The sequence below is a fragment of the Rhinopithecus roxellana genome, chromosome 13, assembly GCF_007565055.1.
Source record: "Rhinopithecus roxellana isolate Shanxi Qingling chromosome 13, ASM756505v1, whole genome shotgun sequence".
In the NCBI taxonomy this organism is placed as follows: domain Eukaryota; kingdom Metazoa; phylum Chordata; class Mammalia; order Primates; family Cercopithecidae; genus Rhinopithecus; species Rhinopithecus roxellana.
Window position 1 is genome coordinate 42,603,907 of NC_044561.1, and position 7,555 is coordinate 42,611,461.

Genomic DNA, 7,555 nt, shown 5'->3' on the forward strand with positions numbered 1-7,555 from the left:
CCTGCATGCAGGCCCTTTTCCTGAACTGCTCTCCAAGAGCACCAATCCTTGGACCTTTGCAACCAAAAGCCACCAGCATTTGCTAAATGCACCTGTGGGAAAATGGGTAGAGTTGAGTCACTTTTATTTTGCCAAGCGGAACCACCCTACTTGGAGAGAGTATGTTTAATTTGGTTGTAGAGGAGAGAATGGAGTGTGGACACAGTGTGGGTCCCAGCAGATTCCATTCTAGGAATTTCATCACTGATTTATTTAATTTCTGACTCACACTGTCAGGCAGGGAAGAAACTATGAACTGTAAGTATTTACCATTCTGAGTCACTTCTGTTTGCGAAAGCAAATAACCATTGCTTTTGTAACTTTTACAAAAGAAATAAATCAACACTGAAATTACTAAAATGGAATATGCTGACAGCCACACTGCATCCACACTTTAAATGGGAATTTATATGCTATTTATAAATCAAAAAGAGAAGAGAAAGATCTCAAAAGTCTGTTTTTGGATTATTAGAATAACTCTATTATGCATTTCAAATGCAAATTGGTAACGGTAAAAGATCCCAAGCATAGGTTAATTTAAATCAAATTAAAAATGCTAACTAAGTAGTTTGGCATTTAAACATGGAGATAAACAACATTTTAAAATTAGTATTGTTGTTGTTGTTATCATTATTACTATTATTTAAAGACAGAGTCTTGCCCTGTCGACCAGACTGGAATGCAGTGGTGCAGTCATAGCTCACAGTAGCCTCAAACTCCTGGGCTCAAGGGAACCACCTCCCTAAGCCTCTTGAGTCACTCAGACCCCAGGTGCAAACCACCACAGCTGGCTAATTTATTTATTTATTTATTTTTAAATTTTTATTTATTTATTTATTTATTTTTTTACTTTTTTGTAGAGACAAGGTCTTTTTCTATTGCCCAGGCTGGTCTCAAACTTCTGGCCTCAAGTAATCCTCTTGCCTCAGCCTCCCAAAGTGCTGGGATTACAGGCATAAGCCATTGTGTCCAGCCAGAAAAACAATATTTTGACAAAAGGAATGATGGCTACATACTACATTTCTAAGGTAAAATTTGGGTTATTAAAAATTTTAAATTTGGTAAAATGGCCTGAACATGGCTGAGCTCCCTAATACCTAAAACACAAAGTTATTGTTGCTCTTCCTCTGTGGACAAAACTGCAACTTGTCCTCATTGAAGAGCTGTTTTTTTCCTCTAAAATTCTTCCTATTTTTGGAAGTTGATGTCAGTCCGTGAGTGTCACTTGTTACATAGGCAAGGGAAGAACTTTCATCAGGCCCTCAGTTGCCAAAAGCACAGTCATTTGCAGCCATGCATTGCAAGAAAATAAAACAGAAAGTAGAATTCAAAAGGAGTTCAGGCAGTGAACCCTAAAGCCCAAGATGTCACACCTCTCTACTCTTTCCTACTTGTATATTGATTAGCAAAGGGTCTTTCTCCAAGACCTTTTTCTTTCACACTGGAGAAATAACTGCTAGATTCCTCCCAAGTATCCAAAGGGGATTTCATTTTCTATTTTTCACTGGGAGCAGGTGAGGGAATGACATCTCCCCTTTGTTCCTCTGACTCAGAGCCTGGGGCCTGAGCCTGGTTTCCCAAAAGGCCTGTGTACGTTCACCCCAATGGCAAATGCCAATATGCAGTGGGTTCAGAATGATGAGGAAAACCAGACACAGACATGAACCCAGTCAATAAGCAGCATTTCACACACAGTGACCATTAGCTACTAAAATTTCTATGAAAGAGCTCATATGTAATCACACTGAAAAACAGAAATGAGGCCCGAGCACAGTGCCTTCATACTCTGTGAAGTTATAAAAATTTTACACATGCATTCTGAAGCCAAACAAAACTAGAACAGATAGCAAACTTTATTAGAAATGCTTTGATTTTTCTCTAACAGAACCTAGGCTGGGTGAGGTGGCTCACGTCTGTAACCCCAGCACTGATGGGAGGCTGAAGTGGGCAGATCACGAGGTCAAGAGATCGAGATCATCCTGGCTAACACAGTGAAACTCCGTCTCTACTAAATACACAAAAAATTAGTTGGGTGTGGTGGCACGCACCTGTAGTCCCAGCTACTCAGGAGGCTGAGGCAGGAGAATCGCTTGAACCCAGGAGGTAGAGGGTGCAGTCAGCTGAGATTGCCCCACTGCACTCCAGCCTGGCGACAGAGTGAGACTCCGTCTTAAAAAAAAAAAAAAAAAAGAAAAGAAAAAAGAATCTAAAACTGCCCCCCTAAAGCACTCTAAAATAACAAAGACAGCACTATGAAATCACTAATGAGTATAGCCAGGTCCAATATAGAAATAAACGCTATATAGACTACGCTTCTAAAAAAAGACTATGAAATTGAAGGGAGAATTTATTAATTCAAAAGAGAGAGTATTTTTATGAGGAATTTTCTAGTGGCATTTTATACATGACTAGTTGTTACATTGTAATAAGTCCTCCTTTTAGGAATTAATATATATCAATTTTTGAATAATAAGTTGCTCAAAATGTTAGTATTGTTGATCAAAACTAAGACTGTTGAGGCTTGATAATGGTTTGATAAACATTTGTTGGAAATCAAACGTGACGACTGACAAAGGTTCATTGGAAGCTAAACGTGAGGACTGACTCAAGAAGTCAACAAAAGGTGGGTGTGTTTCAGAGTTGGAAGACCTTTATAAGAAAGTTTAGAAGGAAGGGAACTCCTCACACCAGAGCTATCGTTTTTCATTGGAGGGTACGTTACAGAAGTTACAATCATTGGCTACAGATTGCAACATACAGGTTAAAGGGTCTGTGTGCAAGACCATCAGCCAGACTTCCTGATTCTGAAACAAATCAGGATTCTTTTCAGTGTCTGTAAGTTACATAGTAAACAGTATGTCAACAATCTGAGGAACTCCTGATAAGACCCTACCCAGGGACCGGATGTTGCCATGGATCACAAGACCTCTGCCAGATGCGTTAATTTGGAAGCCTGCCAAATCTGACCCATAGGTTATCAGTATTGTGCTTATTCATGTATTCGAATAAAAGCAAGAAATTTATGTTTGAGAAAATCATGTCATGTTTCTTTTATAGTTTAAAAATTCTACAAAATTCCTGACCTTTAAAAAATGTATCAGACCTGTTTTTGCACTGTTCCCATAGGTGTTAATAATAAAGGTTGGATTTATTTGGGAGAATAATAAAATTATATTCATTTGTGTCATTCTCTTCATGGTATATTGCTTTATAGTTCATAAAGTGCTTTCACATTTTCTCACTTTTGAGAAAAGAGGAAAGCAGAACAGATATGATACAATCTTTATTTTATAGATAAAGAAATAGGAATTTTCCCACAGCCCTCAAGTTAACAGGGCTGATAAAAAGTGACATTAAAAATGTATTCACATATAGATAAAATTTTAAAAACAAGAAATTCAGCTTAATGTAAGTTATTACATTAATTTCTTGATTAGAGTATCAATGTCACAGCTCATTGAAAAATAAATGTCATAAATTTAGCGTATGTTACTTAATAACAAAAATATTCAAAATGAATTTGATTGTGGTTGACTTCACCATTTCTCCAAAGAAAAGGCTTCCTCAACTAAAAACACGGAAAAGATGAAACTAGAATCACTAATGTTATTTTCAGTTCTAATATTCCATGAGTCTACAAATTTTATAATTCTTTATGGAATACAGTTACAATCCTGCACTTCCAGTAAAACAGTCTCTTTGCACCTCTGCCTATACGTAAGTCACTCTTTCACCAACCTACAAAAAGTATTCTATTTGAGGTCTTGCTTTTGGGGGAAACACCTGCATGCAAAAAGCTTTCTCCAATGAGAAAGGCAAGGGAGATAGGTTGCACTGTTTTGCAAGAAAAGACTGTGTGTGTTTGCAGGAGGAAATTAACATAGCAGTGATCTTTCCCTCCCAATTATACAATTCGGTGATCACACATAAGAAGAAACTCCCTTGTTCATTATGTCCTGAGTGAACCTTGTTCTTTCTTACAAAAATGAGTCTATTTTCTTTTGTATCTGTTATTCCACAAACACTGACTTCACACCTACTCTGGGAAATTACCCCACTGCACACTGGGGATACAACAGCAAGGAGAGAGGTAGGTTTACTCTCCTACTAAATCTTATCTCTATTACTTCACGTTATGGGAAATTATGGGTATCTTGTGATGTTCCGGACTCTAAAACGTCAGAGACCTGTGAATGAAGGAGTGAAACCTGGTGATCCTCAAAGCCTGTAGGAGAAGTGGGAGAGGAGAGAGTGGGAGGCCATCTTTACCATGGTGGCATTGTTCTGTCTCCATCTATTGCCAAGGGCCAGTAGAGGTCGGAATATTCTTAGCAGATTACTGACTTCTGACTATTTGATTAATCAATGATAGAAATTGTTGTCCATTTGTCGATTTGTACCTTTGCTCAGTGAAGTTATCATAGTGAATTTATACTACCGTATAGTTAGATGCCATAAAAGTAATAGTGCTCTAACTTCCCTTGTTCACACCTGGGCAAGGCCTCTCCTGAGACCCATTAACAGCACAACTGCGTCCCTAGTGGCCACCCCCAGAACTGCAGGGAAGGGAAGGGACCATAGAAAATTCTCAGCTTCAATGCTTGCCCATTTCCTCCACTATTTTTTTATTTTTATTTTTGTTTTTGTTTTTTTGAGACGGAGTTTCGCTCTTGTTGCCCAGGCGGCAGTGCAATGGTGCAATCTCAGCTCACTGCAACCTCTGCCTCCCAGGTTCAAGCAATTCTCCCACCTCAGCCTCCCGATTAGCTGGTATTATAGGCATGTGCCACCATGCCCTGCTAATTTTTTATATTTTTAGTAGAGATGGTATTTCTCCATGTTGGTCAGGCTGGTCTTGAACTCCCGACATCGGGTGATCCGCCCGCCTTGGCCTCCCAAAGTGCTGGGATTCTTACATTGACTGCATAGAAAGAGGAGAGAAAGTAACCTACCTACCCCATACATACTTCAGCCTAGGTCCTGTGCCTGATCTGTAATGTGAATGAAGAGACATGGATAAAGGAAAAGAAAAAAAGAAAGGAAGAACTATCCTGGGAACAACCACAAAATCTAAGAACACAACTATGCATATACGTCTTAGTCTGTTTGGTGCTGCTATAAGGGAATACATGAGGATGGGTAATTCACAAAGAAAAGATTGATTTGGCTTATGGTTCTGCAGGTTGTACAAGAAGCACAGCACCAACATCTGCTTCTGGTGAGGGCCTCAGGGAGTTTCAAATCATGGTGGAAGGTGAAGAGGGAGCAGGTGGGTCACCCGACCAGAGAAGGAGCAAGAGTGATGGTGGGAAGTGTCAGTCTCTCTTCAACAGCTCTTGCATAAACTAATAGAAAAAGAACTCACTCATTATCACAGGGATGCCACCAAGCTATACATGAGGCATCTGTCCCTATGACCTAAATACCTTCCACTATGCCCCACCTTCAACATTAGGGGCCAAATTTCAATATGAGATTTGGAGGGACAAATATCCAAACTATGTCAACATGGGTGCTGAATGAATGGACAGAATAAAAGAAAAATAACATATTAGAGAGAGAATTTAAAAATAAAAAACTTTATGTAACAACAACAACAAAACATAAGTGAAGTCAAAAATAGTCAAAATATCCTCCAGGCACCAGATCACAGATTGGAACAGAAAATAGAAAGGCACTTCATTAATTTTCAAGGCTTTGCACTCAAAACTGCTAGGTAAGCAATGCAGTGAGAGATTGCACACAGAATTCATAAGAAACCTCCAAGGCCATTTGTGTGATCAGGACAGACAACCTGGGCATGAACTTGGAGGCACACATTTTTCTTCAAAAAATATGCCAAAATGAAAGCAACCTCCCAAAATAATTTAAGAGTAACAGTGGCAAGTGCAAAGAAAACTGGACAAGTATGATGAACCCTACTCCTTATTCCCAAAGAGATACAGGACAGCTGTTGCAGAGCCCTGCATGCTCACTTTACAATTCCTGAATCGTTTTTCCACCCTGTTTTCACTGAGCCAGGGAGCCATGCAATGCTTCATCATCCCAGGGAAAATGAACAAGGCCGTCTTATTAATTGGGCTACATCACCCTTTTTCCTCTTAAAACAGAGCTTACTGTTAGAAACTCCACACTGGATTAGCGAGAAAATGCTCCAGGCTTCAACTTAACACATCAGAAGATCAAAGCTTATCTCCTAATTTAAAATAAACTGTGTATTTTTGGTTGTTTTCCTTTTTGACAATGCATAAAATGGATAGAGATTTCAATGAACAGCAGACAGACAATTCAGGTTGCACCAATGCATATTCCAATGTTCTGTGGCAACATCTAATGGTGTAAATAAGATGAAAAAACTAACGATCCTTTATGAAAGATTTTGTTTTCTTTATGGGGCATGATAATAGCATGCACAAATGGACCCTGCAGAACAATTTGCTTTCATTCCTTAGTTTTGCTCTTATGCTAGTAAATGTGGGATTAATGTATAATGTCTGTGAAACATTCATCATTATTAAACCATCAACAGAGCTTATCAAATCCCACAAATTCCTCTCCAGTGAGCTTTTTAAAGGGAACAACTTTGATTTCGAGTATAAAGATGTGGAGTGGGTCAGCTGATCATTCTGTCCTCAAACTGCAGCAAGGGTGTTGTCTTGGAAGGAAAAGGAAAAGCTAAACTAATGCAGCCTATAGCTTTTGATGAAAGGACATTTTTCAAATTTTCGGAAGCAAAGTTAAGAAAAGATTACTCAGAAATTGGCACTGCTTAAAAATACTGGTATATCCGTAAAGGCAACTTCTTATTTCAGAATATTAGTAGGGTAATTCCTACTATAATCTGAAAACTAAAGAAGTATATATTTACAAGTGTTGTCGTTGTAGATTTTCAAAAAGTCTGGGAATTCATTTAAAAAAAATTAAAACAAATTTTGCACACTGTTCCTTTTTCTTGAAAAAGAGTTTTTGCCTAAAGCTATAGACTGCATTAACTTATTGTTTTGAAAAATATATATACAAATGAAGGAAGTTACAAGAATAGTACAATAAACTGTAGCATACCTTCCTCTTCCACTCACCACTTGATAACAAGTTGCCTCATTTTCTCCATTGCTTTCCCTTTTTCTCATTCTAATGAAAACAATTATTGTTGCTGCTGAACAACTGGAGAGTAAGTTGCATACATGATGTACCTTTCTCCCCAAAGGTTTCAACATTATCCTCTGAGAACAAGGAGGGTCTTTCACACAACCACGGAATGGTGATCAATTTCAGTAAAAAATTAAAATTTAACTGTGATGGTCTTTGATTTTAAGGACTTAGAGGAGTGTTGTAAAACTCCAATTGAAGGTAAAAATACTTTTAAAAAGTACAATCTTTTCTGACTCCTCACTCAAAACAAAGTAAAAACTTCACGAGGGCAAATATTCGACTTCATTCCTGGGTGTGCAAGCCCTCCCAGGAGAGCTTCACACTCAGTACACTCATAGGCAATGTTAACTGATTTCAAAAATTA

General features: G+C 38.3%; 1 non-coding gene across 1 annotated transcript; it reads left to right on the forward strand.

Moving 5' to 3' along the window:
* Positions 1-4,919: 4,919 nt before the first annotated feature.
* On the forward strand, positions 4,920-5,055 carry LOC115893057. The gene has a single exon (XR_004053013.1). It is a non-coding gene; the product is annotated as a small nucleolar RNA SNORA51 (small nucleolar RNA).
* The last annotated feature ends 2,500 nt before the right edge of the window (positions 5,056-7,555 follow it).